The sequence below is a fragment of the Salvelinus alpinus genome, chromosome 14, assembly GCF_045679555.1.
Source record: "Salvelinus alpinus chromosome 14, SLU_Salpinus.1, whole genome shotgun sequence".
Taxonomy (NCBI): Eukaryota; Metazoa; Chordata; class Actinopteri; order Salmoniformes; family Salmonidae; genus Salvelinus; species Salvelinus alpinus.
In genome coordinates, this window is record NC_092099.1 from 37,387,269 (window position 1) to 37,406,805 (window position 19,537).

The 19,537-nt window shown below is 44.3% G+C and overlaps 1 pseudogene; it reads left to right on the top strand.

The window, feature by feature from the left end:
• The window catches only part of LOC139538247 (titin-like), a 190,420-nt pseudogene that overhangs the window by 146,119 nt on the left and 24,764 nt on the right, over positions 1-19,537 (top strand).

Sequence of the window (19,537 nt, forward strand, 5' to 3'; positions counted from 1 at the left end):
ATGTGTTCTTAATTGACCTACCTGGTAAATAATGAAGGTTAAATAAAATTTAAATAAATAAATGTGAATTGTATATAATTTATAATGGCTTAGTGATGAACGTTATTATGAAGTGAAACCCAATAGATCTATATAATAATACCAGGTGATATGTCTTGATATATGTCTTCTTTTTAGATCCACCAGGACCTCCTTCTAACCCAAGAATTACTGACACCACCAAGACAACAGCCACATTCAACTGGGGTAAACCCCACTATGATGGCGGCCTGGATGTAGCGGGATACATTGTTGAGCACAAAAAGGAAGGACATGACGATTGGGTCACAGACGTCTCAAGACTGAGAATTACAGAATATGTTGTGTCAGACCTGAAGGCAGGTGGGAACTACTATTTCAGAGTCAGAGCCATGAATACAGAGGGAGTTGGTGAACCAGCAGAGGTTGAAGAAATTGTTGAACTTGGGGACCGTGAGACACTTCCCGACTATGAGCTTGATGCTGAGTATAGAAAAACCCTTGTTGTCAGGGTCCGTGGATCCATTCGTATCTTCGTACCAATTAAAGGACGTCCAGTTCCTGAAGTAACCTGGTTGAAAGATGATGCCATTCTTGGCAAAGGTGGCCGTGAACACATTGATACTACAGAGTCGTATACTCTCCTGGTTATCCCTGACTGCACAAGATATGATGCCGGAAAATACATGCTGTCATTAGAAAATGTTGCTGGTAAGAGAGACGGATTCGTTAATGTCAGAGTACTGGATTCACCAGGACCACCTGTGAACTTGATACCACGTGAAATCACCAAAACAAGCATCACCATGCAGTGGGAAATCCCCATCATTGATGGTGGATCAAAGATCATTAACTATGTCATTGAGAAGCGAGAAGCCACAAGAAAAGCTTACACAGTAATCAGTACAACCTGGCAGAAATGTTCCTTCAAGTATGACAACTTGGATGAAGGCTCTGAATATTACTTCCGGGTATCCGCTGAAAATGAACTGGGTGTCGGCGAGCCAGCAGAGACACCTGAGACAATCAGAGCATCCCAAGCACCCACTGCCCCTGAAAATCTGTATGTCACTGACGTATCAGTGGACACTGCAAGCCTTGCATGGACGAAGCCAAAACATGATGGCGGCAGTAGGATTACTGGATACGTTATTGAAGCACAGAAGAAGGACACAGAGACATGGACCCATGTGAGAACTGTAAAAGCTCTTGACTACACAGCCACAGATCTCATTGAAAATATGGAGTATGTGTTCCGCATCATGGCAGTGAACAGCTCTGGCAGAAGTGATCCACGTGAAAGCAGACCTGCTATCATTAGAGAACAAACAGCAGCACCTGCGTTTGACCTGCGTGGAGTCTACCAGTCCTTGGTCATTGCTAAAGCTGGTGATAACGTGAAGGTTGAAATTCCTGTTCTGGGTCGCCCCAGGCCTTCAGTTTCATGGAAGAGAGGAGAGGACACACTTAAACAGACACAGAGAATCAACACTGATACTACTGCAACTTCAACTACTCTCCACATCAATGAGATCAAAAGGACCGATGGTGGTACATTTTCGATGACCGGCAAGAATATACTTGGAACAACGACAGAGACAATTACTGTTGAAGTCCACGATATTCCAGGACCTCCTACTGGACCAATTAAGCTTGAAGAAGTTTCATGTGACTACATTCTCATGTCATGGGAAGGTCCGGAGAATGATGGTGGCGTACCCATTAACAATTACATTGTTGAAGCTAGAGAAACCACAGGCACATCATGGGTTGAATTAGCAGCAACAGTTATCCGTACGACATTCAAAGCTGCCCGTCTCACAACAGGAATCACATATCAGTTCCGTGTTAAAGCCCAGAACAGGTATGGCATTGGACCCTGTATAGTCTCAGAACAAGTGGTTGCTGCTTATCCATTCGATGTGCCAGGACAACCAGGCCTTCCTGAAATCGTCCACTTCAACAAGGATTCCATGACTATTAGCTGGGATGAACCAGCGTCCGATGGTGGAAGCCCAATTTTGGGATATCACATTGAAAGGAAAGAGAAGAACAGTATCCTATGGCAGAAGATCAGCAAAGCACTTGTAGCAGGGAACATGTTCAAATCAACAGGCTTGGTGGATGGAATCGCCTATGAGTACCGCGTTATTGCTGAAAACATGGCTGGTTTGAGCAGGGCAAGCAAGCATTCTGAGACTACCTTTGCTCTGGATCCAGTGGACCCACCTGGCCAACCAATAGCATTGAATGTAACCAGACATGAGGTGACTCTTCAGTGGACAAGACCTGAAGGTGATGGAGGATTCTCAATAACTGGGTACCAAGTAGAAAAGAGAGAACTCCCAGACGGACGCTGGCTCAAGGCCAACTATAGCAACGTCCTTGAGACAACATTCACTATTAGCGGGCTCACAGAGGATGCTACTTATGAGTTCCATGTTTTGGCAAGAAACTCAGCTGGTGCTCTCAGTAAGCCATCTCTACCATCAGAGGAAATCACTTGCAGAGATGACATTGAAGTGCCCAAACTTGAAGTTGATACAATCTATAATAGTACTGTGGTTGTGAAAGCAGGAGATGTCTTCAAACTTGCTGCCAGCGTAACAGGCAGACCAATCCCAACACTGCTATGGACCAAAGACGGGAAGGAACTTGAAGATACGGCAAAGTTGGAAATCAAACTCTATGACTTTTCTACAACATTAGTCAACAAAGATTCTCTAAGAAGGTGCGGCGGCACATTCACTTTAACTGCCAGCAATCCTGGTGGTTTTGCAAAGCATACCTTCAATGTTAAGGTTCTTGATAGACCTGGACCTCCAGATGGTCCACTTGCTGTAACAGATGTCACTGCTGAGAAATGTATACTGTCATGGTTGCCACCATCACATGATGGTGGTGCAAAGATTCTACACTACATCATTGAGAAACGTGAAACAAGTAGACTTGCTTGGACAAATGTAGCGTCAGACTTACAAGTGAACCGGTTTAAGGTTACCAAGTTGTTGAAGGGTAATGAATATATCTTCAGAGTTATGGCTGTCAACATGTATGGAACTGGAGAGCCCCTTGAGTCCAATCCAATGGTTTCTACAAATCCATATGTGCCAGCTGATGCTCCATCAACACCTGAGGTGACGACCATCACAAAGAACACCATGGTTGTTTGCTGGGAACGCCCTGATCACGATGGTGGAAGCAGCATTTTCAACTATGTTGTTGAAAGGAGAGACAAAACCGGTCTTCGCTGGGTTAAATGCAACAAGAGGACTGTTACTGACCTGAGGTACAAAGTATCGGGGCTCACACCAGGGCATGAATACGAATTCAGAATCATTGCAGAAAACAATGCTGGTTTAGGTACACCAAGTCCTTCAAGTGAATTCTACAAGGCAGTAGACACAATCTTCCAACCTGGACCACCTGGAAATCAAAGAGTCTTGGACACAACCAAGTCATCCATTACAGTTGCATGGAACAAACCTGTATACGATGGTGGTTCTGATATCATTGGCTACATTGTGGAGACCTGTCTACCTGAGGAAGATGAATGGACAATTCAAACCCCTAAGAAGGGATTAGTTGGTACGTCATTTACCATCACTAACCTGGTAGAAAACCAAGATTATAAAATCAACATTTGTGCAGTTAACTGTGAAGGGGTTGGAGAGCCAGCACAAGTGCCTGGTACACCAATTGCAGAGGATAGGCTGCTTCCTCCTGAAATTGACCTTGGTGCAGAGCTTCGTAAGGTTGTCTGCGTTAGAGCTTGCGGCACATTGAGACTCTTTGTACCTATTAAAGGAAGACCAGCTCCTGAGGCCAAGTGGTCCAGAGAAAATGGAGAGCCTGTTACGAGAGCAACTATTGACACCACATCATCATTTACTGCTCTTATGGTGGAATATGTTGACAGATTTGACAGTGGAAAGTACATGTTGACAGTGGAAAACGCCTCAGGAAGCAAAACAGCATATGTGAATGTCAGAGTGCTGGACACACCTGGAGCACCACAAAGCCTCATAATCAGGGAGGTCACCAGAGACTCAGTATCACTCATGTGGGACGCACCCCTTATTGACGGTGGCTCCAGAATTAGAAACTACGTTGTGGAGAAACGTGAATCAACAAGAAAAGCTTACTCCACAGTTTGTGCTCAATGCGTTAAATCCAGCTGGAAAATTGGTGGCCTGGAGGAAGGAAACACATATTTCTTCAGAATTCTGGCTGAGAATGAATTTGGCATTGGCCTTCCAATAGAGACTCCTGAGGCAGTCAGAGTATCCGAGAAGCCACTTCCACCAGGCAAAGTAACTCTTGTTGATGTTACAGGCACCAGTGTTTCTCTGTCTTGGGAAAAACCAGATCATGATGGAGGAAGCAGAATCTCAGGATATATTGTTGAAATGCAGGGCAAAGACAGTGAAACTTGGACCCAGTGTGCAGTTGCAAAAATCACACAGGCTGTTGTTCTTGGACTGACACAGGGTGAAGAATATATGTTCCGTGTGTCAGCACATAATGAAAAAGGAACCAGTGATCCTCGTCTACTTAGTGTATCTGTGGTAGCCAAAGATCTTGTCATTGCGCCAGTATTCAAGCTGCTGTTTACCACATTCAGTGTATTGGCAGGAGACGATCTCAAGATAGATTTGCGATATGCTGCTCGTCCCAAAGCAGTTGCGACCTGGCTCAAGGATGGTGTCGCACTCAAAGAAACAACCAGAGTCAATGCTGATGCCACTGATACACATTTGTATCTTGTGGTCAAGGAAGCCAGTAGGGAAGATGTGGGCAAGTACACCATCAAACTTGTAAACACAGCTGGTGAAGCAACAGTGGACATTGGGGTTGTTGTTCTTGATAAGCCTGGTCCTCCGACTGGCCCAATCACTCTTGATGAAGTCACTTCTGACAGTGTGGTACTGTCCTGGAACCCACCTACATATGTGGGTGGTTGTGCCATTAACAACTATGTAGTAGAAAAGAGGGAAACTACCTCCACAAATTGGCAGATTGTGTCTGCAACAGTTGCAAGAAACATCATTAAAGCAGCTCGGTTGAAGACTGGCTGTGAATATCAGTTCAGGATCGCTGCTGAGAACAGATATGGAAAGAGTCCAGTACTTATATCAGAAAATATTGTTGCTCAATATCCATTCAATCTCCCAAGCGCTCCAGGGACCCCAGTTATACAATCATCTACAAAGGACAGCATGGTTATTGTATGGGAGAAGCCTGGTAGTGATGGTGGGAGCAAGATTTTGGGATATCACCTTGAGAGTAAGGAGAGAAACAGCCTCCTCTGGGTGAAACAAAACAAACAGCTGATCCCAGACTCAAGGTTCAAGCTTGGTGGTCTTGATGAAGGTATCGAATATGAGTACAGAGTTTATGCTGAAAATATTGTTGGGGTTGGCAAAGCTAGCAAATTGTCAGAAATTCGTGTAGCAAGAGATCCCTGTGACAGTCCAGGCAAGCCTGAAGCTGTCATTGTCACAAGAGGAGCTGTCACTCTCCGATGGACTAAGCCAGAGTTAGATGGAGGTAGCAAAATCACTGGCTACGTTGTGGAGAAGAAAGAGCTGCCTGAAGGGCGCTGGATGAAGTCAAGTTTTGCCAATGTCATTGAGACCCAATTTCTTGTGACTGGCTTAGTTGAAAACCAGTGCTATGAGTTCCGTGTCATTGCAAGAAATGCAGCAGGTGTTTTTAGTCTTCCATCAGAGAGCACTGGGTCTATTACAGCAAAGGATGAAGTTGATCCTCCCAAAATAGAGATTGACTCAAAGTACTCTTCAACAGTTGTTCTGATGGCTGGTGAATCGTTCAACCTTTGTGCAGATATTTTTGGCAAACCTGTGCCCTCAGTCCATTGGATGAAGAACAACATAGAAATAAAAGATGCTGCACGCCTTGAGATAAAGAACACCGCTTTTAAAGCATCTTTGAGTGTTAAGGAGGCAATCCGTGTTGATGGAGGCCAATATATCCTACTTTTGAAAAATGTAGGTGGAGAGAAGGCAGTGAACATCAATGTCAAAGTGTTGGACAGACCTGGTCCACCAGGAGGCCCAATTTCTATCTATGGAGTCACAAGTGAAAAGGCTTGTATTGCCTGGAGACCACCAGCACAAGACGGAGGTAGTGATGTTTCTCATTACATTGTTGAGAAGAGAGAGACTAGCAGATTGGTTTGGACTCTGGTTGAACCTAAAGTGCAGACTCTAAATCTGAAGATCATAAAACTTGTTCCTGGAAATGAATATGTCTTCCGAGTGATTCCTGTCAACAAATACGGAATTGGCGAGCCTCTTGAATCCGAGCCAATGATTTCCAGAAATCAATTTGTGACACCTGATCCACCAACGGATGTGGAAGTCTCTACCATCACAAAAGATTCAATGGTGGTAACGTGGGAAAGACCTGAAAACGATGGTGGCAATGCCATTTCTGGATTTGTCATTGAGAAGCGTGATAAAGAAGGTGTGCGCTGGACCAGATGCAATAAGCGTACAGTGAGTGAGCTGCGCTTCAGAGTAGCAGGTCTTCTTGAAAACCGCAGCTATGAGTTCCGAGTTTCATCTGAGAATGCTGCTGGAGTTGGTAAACCAAGTGAACCCACTATTTACTATAAAGCATTGGACGCTATCTTCACATCAGGTCCACCAAATAATCCCAAAGTGACTGACACAACAAGAACATCTGTGTCCTTGTCATGGGGAAAACCTATCTATGATGGAGGCTGTGAGATTCAAGGATACTTAGTGGAGGCCTGTGAAGGAGCATCTGATGAATGGACAATGTGCACTCCACCTGCTGGAATCATAAACACTAAATTGACAGTTACAAAACTACTAGAGAAGCACGAGTATAAATTCAGAGTCTGTGCCATAAACAAGGTTGGTGTTGGTGAGCATGCAGATGTCCCTGGATCAGTTCTTCTAGAGGAGAAATTGGAAGCACCAGATCTTGAGCTTGACGCTGACATGAGGAAGATGATTAATGTCAGAGCTGGAAGCGCTCTTAGGTTGTTTGTTCCTGTTAGGGGACGGCCAGCTCCTGAACTGAAATGGGGAAAAGCTGATGGAGAACTCAAGGAGACAGCACAGATTGACAATACAAGCAGTTACGCCTCACTTCTAATTGAAAACGTTGACAGATTTGACACTGGCAAGTACACTGTTACTGCAGAGAATTCCAGTGGAGTTAAATCTGTCTTCATCAGTGTCAGAGTGCTTGATTCACCTAGTATGCCTGCAAATTTCGCTATTAAGGAGATAACAAAGAACTCAGTCACCCTTACTTGGGAGCCACCTATTTTGGATGGTGGGTCTAAAATTAAGCAATATCATGTTGAAAAACGAGAAAGCACTAGGAAAGTGTATTCCCCTGTCACATCCTGTCACAAGATGTCGTGGAAGATTGAACCACTTGTGGAGGGAAGTATCTATTTCTTCAGAGTTCTTGCTGAAAACGAGTGGGGCATTGGCTTACCTGCAGAGACACCAGAACCCCTAAAGATTTCAGAGGTACCTCAACCTCCCGGGAAAGTAACAGTTCTGGACGTGACACGTAACAGTGTCTCTCTTAAGTGGGAGAAACCAGATCATGATGGAGGCAGCAGAATAAGCCATTATGAGATTGAAATGCAATCCAAGGATAGTGACAAATGGACATTATGTGCTCAATGTAAATACCTTGAAACTACTGTTTGTAGCTTAGCCCAAGGAGAGGAGTACCAATTCAGAGTAATTGCGGTCAATAGCAAAGGAAAGAGTGACTCTAGACTTCTGGCCAATCCAGTAGTAGTAAAGGACCTTGTCATTGAACCTGACATAAGACCTAAATTGACACAGTACAGTGTACAGGTCGGCTATGATCTGAAGATTGAAGTTCCAATTGCTGGACATCCTAAACCAGTCATTACATGGACAAAGGATGGTGCTGCCCTGAAACAGACCACAAGAGTTAATGTTGTCGACAGTGCACGCAATACACATCTAACCATCAAAGAAGCAACAAAAGACGATGGGGGATTGTATAGTATTAATATTACCAATATGCATGGCTCCAAAGATGCCACCATTGAAGTAATCACACTGGATAAACCTGGCCCACCAACAGGCCCAATCAAGATGGATGACATCAGTGCTGAAAGTATCACACTTACCTGGGAACCACCCTCATACACTGGTGGCTGCCCAATTTCAAATTACATTGTCCAGAAAAGAGATACAACCACAACCAACTGGGTAGTAGTCTCTGCCACTGTGGCGAGAAATACCCTGAAAGTGGCAAATCTAAAAACAGGTGCAGAATACCAATTTAGGATCTGTGCTGAAAACAGATATGGCAAAAGTTATGCTATTGATTCTGAACCTGTCCTTGCCCAGTATCCCTTCAAGGAGCCAGGACCACCAGGAACACCTTACGTATCTTCATACACTAAGGATTACATGGTTGTGGAATGGCACAAACCAATTTCAGATGGAGGCAGTGCTATTTTTGGCTATCACATTGAGAGAAAGGAAAAGAACAGTATCCTTTGGACAAAGATCAATAAATCCCTCATCCAAGACTGTAGATTTAAATCTACTCCTTTGGAGGAAGGTATTGAATATGAATTTAAAGTGTCTGCTGAGAATATTGTTGGCATTGGCGCATGCAGCAAACTCTCTGAGGGATATGTGGCACGTGACCCATGTGATCCTCCTGGCACCCCAGAGGCTATCATTGTAACCAGGCACTCCGTGAAACTGAAGTGGACAAGACCACAGGATGACGGTGGCAGTCTGATCACAGGCTATGTGGTGGAGAAACGCAATCTCCCAGAGGGAAGGTGGATGAAGGCAAGTTTCACAAATGTCATTGAAACCATATTCACAGTTCTTGGTCTAACTGAAGACTGCAAATATGACTTCAGAGTCATAGCTAGGAATGCCGCTGGGTCTATCAGCAAGCCCTCTAAGAGCACAGGATCCATTACAGCAAAGGATGAAGTTGATCCTCCAAAATGTGAAGTTGAGTCAGTGTACAGTCAGGTTGTTATCATCAATGCTGGGGAAACATTTACACTTGAGGCCGCTGTACAAGGAAAGCCAATTCCCACAGTTCAATGGTTCAAGAGTGAAGCATTAGTGGAGAATTCAGCAAGGGCTGAGATTATGAATTCAGATTTCCAAGCAAAGCTTGTTGTCAAAGATGCTATCAGAGTGGATGGAGGACAATATACTTTGCTTCTAACTAATGTTGCTGGAGCTAAAACTGTAACGTTCAATGTGAGAGTACTGGACAGACCTGGGCCCTCTCAGGGACCCCTCACTGTCAGCAATGTCACATGCGAGAAATGTTCACTGTCCTGGCTTCCTCCAAGAGCTGACGGTGGCAGCAGCATTTCCCACTACGTCATTCAGAAGAGAGAGACTAGCCGTCTTGCATGGACTGTGGTTGCTAGCGATTGTGGAGCTACAATGTTCAAAGTCACAAAGCTTCTGATGGGAAATGAGTACATTTTCCGTGTTATGGCTGTCAACAAATTTGGTACTGGTGAACCTCTTGAATCAGCCCCAGTTTTAATGAGAAATCAATTTGTTACTCCTGGACCACCTCAAGAATTGGAAATAGCCAATATCGCAAGGGATTCCATGACTGTGTGCTGGACTCGCCCAGAGGTTGATGGTGGAAGTGACATTGCTGGTTACATTGTTGAGAAGAGAGATAGAGCTGGAATCAGATGGACAAAATGCAACAAACGCAGAGTCACAGACCTTCGCTTCAGAGTGACAGGCCTGACAGAGGATCATGAATATGAATTCAGATTATCTGCTGAGAATGCTGCAGGAGTCGGCCAACCAACTGAACCAACTCCTTACACCAAAGCCTGTGATCCAACCTTTGAGCCTGGCCCACCCACTAATGCACATGTGGTTGATACTTCCAAGAACTCCATTACACTCGCATGGAGCAGACCCATTTACGATGGTGGAGTCGATATCCAGGGATATGCTGTGGAGATCTGCAAAGCTGATGAGGATCAATGGACCCTATGCACTCCACCAACGGGAGTGAATGCAACTACCTTCAAAATCACCAAACTTACTGAGCATCAAGAATATAAGGTGCAAGTATGTGCCATCAATAAATTGGGTATTGGTGAACCTGCTGAAATTCTAGGAACCGTAAAACCGGTAGATGCAATGTTTGCCCCAGAGATAGAGCTGGATTCATGCCTAAGGAAAGGAGTCGTTGTGCGTGCTGGAGGATCCATGAGGATCAATATTCCATTCAAAGGACGTCCTACTCCAGAAATAAGCTGGTCCAAGGATGAGGGTGAATTGACTAACAAAGTTCAAATTGAGAAAGGCGCCAATTTTACTCAACTGTCAGTAGATATCTGTGACAGAAATGATGCTGGAAAGTACACTCTGACCCTGGAAAACAGCAGTGGTTCCAAGTCCGCATTTGTTTCTGTCAAAGTACTTGATACACCAGGAGCACCCGTAAACTTCACAGTGAAAGATATTAAGAAAAACTCTGTCAACCTTGTTTGGGAGCCCCCACTCATTGACGGAGGCGCGAGGGTCAAGCATTACTTTGTTGAGAAGCGTGAATCCACCAGGAAAGCTTATTCCAACATTTCAAACAAGTGTACAAGGAACAGTTTCCATGTGGGAGATCTCAATGAGGGGGTAATTTATTACTTCAGAGTTATGGCTGAGAATGAATATGGTGTAGGCCTGACAGCAGAAACAGCTGAGCCAGTGAAGACATCAGAAGTCCCTCTGCCTGTAGGAAAGGTCACGTTGACTGAAGTGACTAAGACAACCGCTTCGATGGCATGGGAAAAACCAGACCATGACGGTGGAAGTAGGATAATGGGATACTGCATAGAAATGCTGCCTGCAGGATTAGAAGAATGGATCCTATCCACAACCACAAAGACATGTGAGGGAACTGTAGAAGGCCTAACCGCAGGTCAAGAATACCAGTTCAGAGTTTCAGCCTTTAATGACAAAGGAAAGAGTGACACAAGGGTATTAGCTGTGCCTGTCATAGCTAAAGATGTGACTATTGAACCTAGTTTTGTAATGGCATTCAACACCTTTAGTGTCCAACATGGTGAAGATCTGAAGATGGAAATACCAGTGAGAGGACGCCCAGCACCAAAAGTGGTATGGACAAAAGATGGACAGGCAATTAAAGAAACAACTAGGTTGAATGTTTCAAGAACAGCATCATCAACAATCCTTGCTATAAAAGTGGCAACTAGAGTGGATTCTGGCAAGTACAAAATCACAGCTACCAACAGTGTAGGAGAAAAAGTTGCAGAAATCGGAGTGATCATCCTCGATAAACCTGGCCCAGTCACAGGGCCTATAAAGATTGAGGAAGTGAGTTCCAATTATGTAAACCTTGCATGGGAATCACCTGCGTACACAGGAGGATGTCAAATAAACAATTACATTGTGGAAAAGCGTGACACAACAACCGTAGCATGGCACTGTGTGTCTGCAACCGTTGCAAGAACAACTATCAAAGTTACCAAGCTGAAAACCGGTACTGAATACCAGTTTAGGGTGTTTGCAGAAAACAGATATGGAAAGAGTCCGTCATTGGACTCAGCAGGTGTTGTTGTGCAGTATCCTTTCAGTGAACCTCTTGCACCTGGTACTCCATTTGTGTCATCAGTAACAAAGGACAACATGGTTGTTGAATGGAAAGTACCAACCAGTGATGGAGGCAGTCCAGTCCTTGGTTACCACCTCGAACGCAAAGAGAAGAACAGCATTCTCTGGACTAAGTTGAACAAACTGCTCATTCCTGACTGTCGATTCAAAACAAATGAACTTGAAGAGGGCATTGAGTATGAATTCAAGGTCTTTGCTGAGAACATTGCTGGCATGAGTCCACCGAGCAAGATTTCTGATGTTTGTGTTGCCAGAGACCCATGTGATCCACCTGGTACCCCTGAGGCTATTGATATTACCAGGAACCACGTTACACTGTCGTGGACAAGGCCTCATTATGATGGTGGTAGCCTGATCACAGGCTATGTTGTTGAAAGGAAGAAGCTGCCTGATGGCCGTTGGATGAAGGCTAGCTTCACAAACGTAATTGAGACTCAATTTACAATCTCAGGTCTGACTGAAGAGTGTGAGTATGAATTTAGAGTAATTGCAAAGAATGCTTCTGGTATTTTCAGTAATCCATCTGAAAGCACTGGAGCAATTACTGCTAAAGATGAAATTGAAGCACCAACAGCTTCAATGGATCCCAAGTTCAAGGACTGTATTGTCATCCATGCTGGTGAAACATTTGTTATTGATGCTGATATTTTGGGAAAACCACTCCCTGAAATCACATGGTTGAAAGATGGAAAAGAAATCGACCAAACTACCCCAAGAATGGAGATCAAAACCACCATTCAACGCACTATTCTAACAGTCAAGGAATGTATAAGAGTAGATGGTGGACACTTTGTCCTGAGTCTTAGCAACGTTGGTGGAACAAAATCTATTCCCGTCAATGTGAAAGTTCTTGATAGACCTGGTCCACCCGAAGGTCCAATGAAGATAACTGGCGTGACTGCAGAGAAAGCCTATCTTCACTGGAGTCATCCATTGCATGATGGCGGTGCCAGCTGTTCTCATTATATCATTGAAAAGAGGGAAACCAGCAGACTGTCATGGACTGTAGTTGAACCCAGAATCCAAGCTATCAGCTACAAAGTGACTAAACTCTTGCCTGGCAATGAGTACATCTTCAGAGTTACGGCAGTGAATAAGTTTGGCATTGGTGAACCTCTTGAATCAGACCCAGTTATTGCACGTAATCCTTTCGTGGCACCCAGCGCTCCCTCAACACCTGAAGCAAGTGCTATTACAAGGGACTCAATGGTCCTTACATGGGAACGTCCAGAAGATAATGGTGGCTCAGACATTGATGGCTATGTCCTGGAGAAAAGAGATAAAGAGGGAATTAGATGGACCAAATGCAACAAGAAAAGACTTAATGACATCAGGTTCAGGTGCACCGGACTCACCGAGGGACATTCCTTTGAGTTCAGAGTATCTGCTGAAAATGCTGCTGGTGTGGGAGTGCCAAGTGCACCAACAGAATACATAAAAGCCTGTGATGCCACATATTCACCTGGTCCTCCTAACAACCCTAAGGTGACAGACCACTCAAGCACAACTGTATCCCTCTCATGGGCAAGACCCATCTATGACGGTGGAGCAGCCATCAAAGGATATGTTGTTGAGATGAGAGAAGAAGGGGGTGATGAATGGATAACCTGTACACCATCAACTGGTGTCCAAGCAACACACTTCACAGTGAAAAAACTGAGGGAAAATGCAGAATACTATTTCCGCATCTGTGCAATTAACATTGAAGGAGTTGGTGAGCATGCTGATGTTCCAGGGTCTGTTGTTGCATCTGAAAGAATTGAGGCCCCTGAGATTGAACTTGATTCAGACCTTAGGAAAATGGTCCAAGTACGAGCAAGTGCAACACTGCGTTTGTTTGTCACAATCAAAGGAAGACCTGAACCTGAAGTAAAGTGGTCCAAGATGGACGGCCCTCTTACTGAGCGTACCCAAATTGAGGTCACAAGCTCCTACACAATGCTTGTCATCGACAATGTCAACAGATTTGACACTGGCAAGTATGTGTTGACTCTTGAGAACCTTAGCGGTCAAAAATCGGCATTCATTAATGTCAGAGTGTTGGACTCACCAAGTGCCCCTGAGAACTTTGAAGTCAAGGACATTAAGAGAGATTCTGTATCACTATCCTGGGAGCCTCCTATGATTGATGGTGGAGCTAAGGTCACACATTACATTGTGGAAAAGAGAGATACTACAAGACTGGCATTTACAAGTGTTTCAAATAACTGTGTAAGAAATTCCATGAAGATTGATGACCTTACAGAGGGTGGAATTTACTATTTCCGCGTCAAAGCTGTCAATGAGCTTGGTGTGGGTTTGCCAGCAGAAACAACAGAACCAATCAAGGTATCCCAAGCCCCCTTGCCTCCAGGCAAAGTTACAGTTGTAGATGTTACTCGCGACAGTGTGAGTCTCGCATGGGAAAAGCCTGATCATGATGGTGGTAGTAAAATCACAAGCTACACAGTAGAAATGCAAACCAAGTGTGATGAGAAATGGACTGTATGCACTGAGATCAAAGCATTGGAAGCAACTATTGGTGGACTCACAACTGGAGAGGAATATGCATTTAGGATTACTGCTGTCAATGACAAAGGCAAGAGTGAACCTAAGCCACTGGCAGATCCTGTCGTAGTAAAGGACATTACAATCGAACCTATCATCGATCTGATGTTCAACACATACAGTGTCAAGGCAGGAGACGATCTAAAGATTGATGTTCCATTCAGAGGCAGACCTGAACCTGAGGTTGCATGGAAAAAAGATGGAGCTGTATTGAAGCAGACAACCAGGGTGAATGTTCTAGCAGCTAAGAATTCATCGAAAATTATAATCAAAGATGCAACCAGGGAGGATTTCGGGAAGTATGAGATTACTTTAACCAATGCAGTTGGCAAGAAATCAGCCACCATCGCTGTTATCATTTTGGATAAACCTGGCACACCAAGTGCAATCAAAGTAGATGAAGTAAGTGCTGACAATATTTCACTGTCTTGGGACGCCCCACTCTATGATGGAGGATGTCAAATCAACAACTATGTTGTGGAGAAGAGAGATACCACCACTACAACATGGCATATTGTTTCAGCCACAGTTGCCAGAACATCAATTAAAGTTCCCCGCTTGACACAAGGCACTGAATATCAGTTCCGTATTGCAGCTGAAAACCGCTACGGCAAGAGCCATGCCGTGGACTCCGCGCCAATTGTTGCACAGTACCCCTTTGAGACACCTGGCCTTCCCACTTCCCTCCATGTTGCCCGTGCTACAAAGTCTGGCATATTGGTTGCATGGGGTAAACCAGCCAGTGACGGTGGAAGTCCAGTCATCGGTTATCACCTGGAAATGAAAGACCATAGCAGTATTCTCTGGACAAAGATCAACAGAGGTCTCATTGCTGAAACAGAATTCAAAGTGATTGGCATTGAAGAAGGCTTGCTGTATGAGTTCCGTGTTTATGCTCAGAATGTTGCTGGAATTGGACCTTGCACCAAAGCATCTGAGCCTGTAGCTGCAAGAGATCCTTGTGATCCACCTGTTAACCTTGAGGTCATTGACATCACAAGAACTTCAGTTTCCATTACTTGGCAGGCGCCAGAGCATGACGGTGGAGCCAAGCTGACTGGCTACATTGTTGAACGCAGGGAGCTTTCAGATGGGCGTTGGCTGAAATGCAATTTTGCCAATCTCCAGGACACATACTTTGACATTACAGGCCTTACGGAGGACGTACAATATGACTTCCATGTTATTGCAAAGAATGCAGCTGGATTACTCAGTGAGCCATCACTGGGCACAGGTGCCATCACAGTCAAGGATGAGGTGGATTCACCTCGCATTGAGTTGGAAGACAGGTTTAGGCAATTAGTAGTTGTCAAAGCTGGAGATATTTTGAGAATTGATGCAGATATTTCTGGGCGCCCACGTCCAGTCATTGCATGGACAAAGGATGGTAAAGAAATTGATGCCAAGGCAAGAGTGGAGATTACTTCAACACACAGCACCACCACATTGATAGTCAGAGACACTATCAGAAGGGACACTGGCCAGTACATTGTAACTCTACAGAACGTTGCTGGTACAAGGTCCTTGGCTGTAAACTGTAAGGTCCTTGACCGTCCTGGACCATCCTCTGGACCATTGGCAGTCACTGGTCTGACAGCAGAGAAGTGCACTTTGACCTGGGGACCACCTCAAGAAAATGGTGGTGCAGAAATCATGCACTACATCGTTGAGAAACGTGAAACCAGCCGTCTCGCCTGGACTTTAGTATATGGAGATATGAAGGCTTCAACATGTAAAGTCACCAAACTGCTTAAAGGAAATGAATACATCTTCAGAGTAAGGGGAGTGAACAAATATGGAGACGGTGAAGCCCTAGAGAGTGAGCCCACCAGAGCCAAGAATGCATACACTGTCCCTGCAGCACCAACATATGTTGAAATCACCAGTATCACAAGTGATGCAATGACAATCTGCTGGGAAAGACCTGAATCCGATGGAGGAAGCAGCATTTATGGCTATGTTATTGAGAAACGAGAGAAAATTGGATTGCGCTGGGTACGCGTGAACAAAAAGCCTGTGTATGACCTCAGAGTCAAGGCATCCAATCTCCGTGAGGGTGCTGAATATGAGTACAGAGTCTATGCAGAAAATGCTGCAGGCTTGAGTCTCCCAAGTATTCCTACCGAATTAACAAAGGCGGAGGATCCCCAATTCCTGCCATCTCCACCACCTAAACCGAAAGTTATTGACTCAACTAAGACTACTGTTACTCTTTCATGGAATAAGCCATTGTTCGATGGTGGTGCTCCTGTGACAGGATACTGTGTTGAATATAGGAGAACAGACGAATATGATGATGACTGGTGTGTCGGTGTTTCAAACACAAAAAACACTGAATTCACCGTCGTTGGATTAACTTCTGGAGCAGAATATCTATTCGTTGTCAAATCTATCAACAAGATTGGTCTCAGTGAGCCAAGCCCCCCTACGGATCCACAGGTGGCTAAAGAGAGAGAAGAGGAACCAGTATTTGATATCAGCAATGAGATGCGAAAGACACTCATTGTAAAGGATGGCAGTTCATTCACCCTAACTGTGCCATTCAGGGGCAAGCCTGTCCCTAATGTTATGTGGACCAAGGCTGCTGTTGATCTGAGAGTGAGGGCCAGTATTGATACCACTGACACATTCACGTCTATTACAGTGGAACAAGCAACAAGAGATGACTCTGGAAAATATATTGTGACTCTCCAAAATATAGCTGGAAAAGTCGCATGCACATTAAATGTCAGGGTTCTTGACTCTCCTGGGCCACCATCTCATGTTGGGGTCAAGGATGTCACGAAGAGCTCTGCAACAGTTACATGGGATACTCCAGATAATGAAGGTGGCGCTGCTGTAAAGAACTACCTTGTTGATATTCGTGAGGCAAGCAAAAAGGGATGGACCAGACTCACAGATACCTGCCCTCGTCTGACCTACAAAGTGACAGACCTGGTGGAGGGAGGAGTGTACTACTTCAGAGTCTCTGGTGAAAATGAATATGGAGTTGGCTTATCAGCTGAGACCAAAGATGGAGCAAAGATTACAGGTATACTAAAATTGAAAATCTAAAACAAAATGTTAATTTAAGATGTTTTTTTATCATATGGTGTTATTAAAATCTCCATGTTTGTTGATTTCAGAAAAACCCAGTCCACCAGCATCACTTGGAGTCAGCGATATAACCAAGGAAAGTGTTTCACTTGCATGGGGCAAGCCTGAGCAAGACGGAGGTAGCAGAATCACCAGTTACCAAATCGATGCTCTTGAGAAGGGTCAGGATAAATGGGTGAAAGTTGGTGTCACCAAGTTCACCCACTTGGTGGTCTATGGCCTGACGCAAAATGCTGAATACTTCTTCAGAGTTCGTGCTGAAAACCATGCTGGATTCAGTGACGCTAAAGACATGATTCTGCCTGTAACAGTTAAAGACCAGCATGGTAAGTTTTTCCCCAGTCCTACATTTATATATTATATTTGGGGCGGCAGGTAGCCTAGTGGTTAGAGCATGGGCCAGTAACTGAAAGGTTGCTAGATCGAATCCCCAAGCTGATAAGGTAAACATCTGCTGTTCTGCCCCTGAACAAGGCAGTTAACCCACTGTTCCTAGGCCGTCATTGTAAAGAAGAATTTGTTCTTCACTGACTTGCTAGTTAAATAAAAAATCACAAATGAATAAGGGTAGAGAATTGCTGAGCATAATCCAAGGTAGTACTATATTATGTGTGTAAAGCTGGTTAAAAAACTTACATTTTCTTACAGTATTGCATTTTGATTTGATATCTAATAATTATTCCTTTGTCTTAATAATTCTCCATATTCTTTCAACAGACCCTCCTGAGATCAACATGAAGAAGTTCCCTCACAATACAGTCTACGTCAGAGCAGGATCAAACCTGAAATGTGAGATCCCACTTACTGGTAGACCTATGCCAAAGGTTTCTCTTTCAAAGGACGATGTTGCACTGAAGTCAACTACAAGATTCAACTCTGAAGTAACCCCTGAATACCTCATCATTACTCTCCGTGAGAGCATTGCTATTGATTCAGGAAGGTATGACATCTGTGCCTCCAACACAAGTGGAACCACCAAGTCTTTCGTTAACATTGTGGTGCTGGATAGACCAAGCGCCCCAGTTGGTCCTATTGAAATGACTGATGTGACAGAGGACAGTGTGAGTCTGAAGTGGTCTCCTCCTCGTTATGACGGTGGAAGCGTCATTTCAAATTACATAATCCTCAAACGTGAAACAACCAACGCCAACTGGACTGAGGTCTCCTCGGCTGTCGCAAGATGCACCATGAAAATCATGAAGCTTACAACAGGACTAGAGTACCAGTTCAGAATCAGGGCTGAGAATCGCTACGGCATCAGTGAGCACATCGACTCTCCAACCGTCAGAGTGGATCTGCCCTACAGTGAGATTTATACTACTCTATTATTGAATATTTTATGTTTGTACTTCATATATAGATGTGCATATGTAAAATAAAATAAAATATATATATACTAAATTTTATTTTCTTTCATTTTAGCTGTCCCTGTAGCTCCATCAGCTCCTACGGTTACATCTGTAACCAGAGAGAGCATCACTGTAGCCTGGAAGGAGCCAGCCTCCAACGGAGGAAGCCATGTTTTTGGATACCACCTCGAGATAAAGGATAGAAACAGCATCTGTTGGCTGAAGGTTAACAAGACTGTTATCCGTGCCACACACTACAAGGTGCCAAACATTGCTGCCGGCCTCATCTATGAGTTCAGGATCGTTGCAGAAAATGCAGCTGGATGCAGTCCACTCAGCAAGATCTCAGACGCAGTACTTGCAATTGATGCTTGCGGTAAGTCGACTTGGTTACTCTCGTTTTGTGATTGAATACCTTTGTGTGACCTCTAAACTTTACAAATCATCTACTGTATCTGAACCTCCACATCAATTTTTTGCAGAGGCTCCAACCAATGTCAGGATCACTGACATCACGAAGACTTCCATCAGCATCGCATGGCAGAAGCCCAATTATGATGGCGGTAGCAAGATCACAGGATACCTGATTGAGAAGAAAGAGGGCGAGAAAGACAGATGGACGAAGGCCAACTTGACCAACGTTTCCGAAACACATTATACTGTGACAGGACTTACTCAGGATGAGACCTATGAATTCAGAGTCATGGCAAAGAATGCAGTTGGATCAGTTAGCAATCCATCCATCATTGCAGGCCCTGCAACTTGCGTGGATACATATGGTGGGTTATGTTCCAAATATGATAAAAGTAGGAATTTAACATTTCATTTAACTAT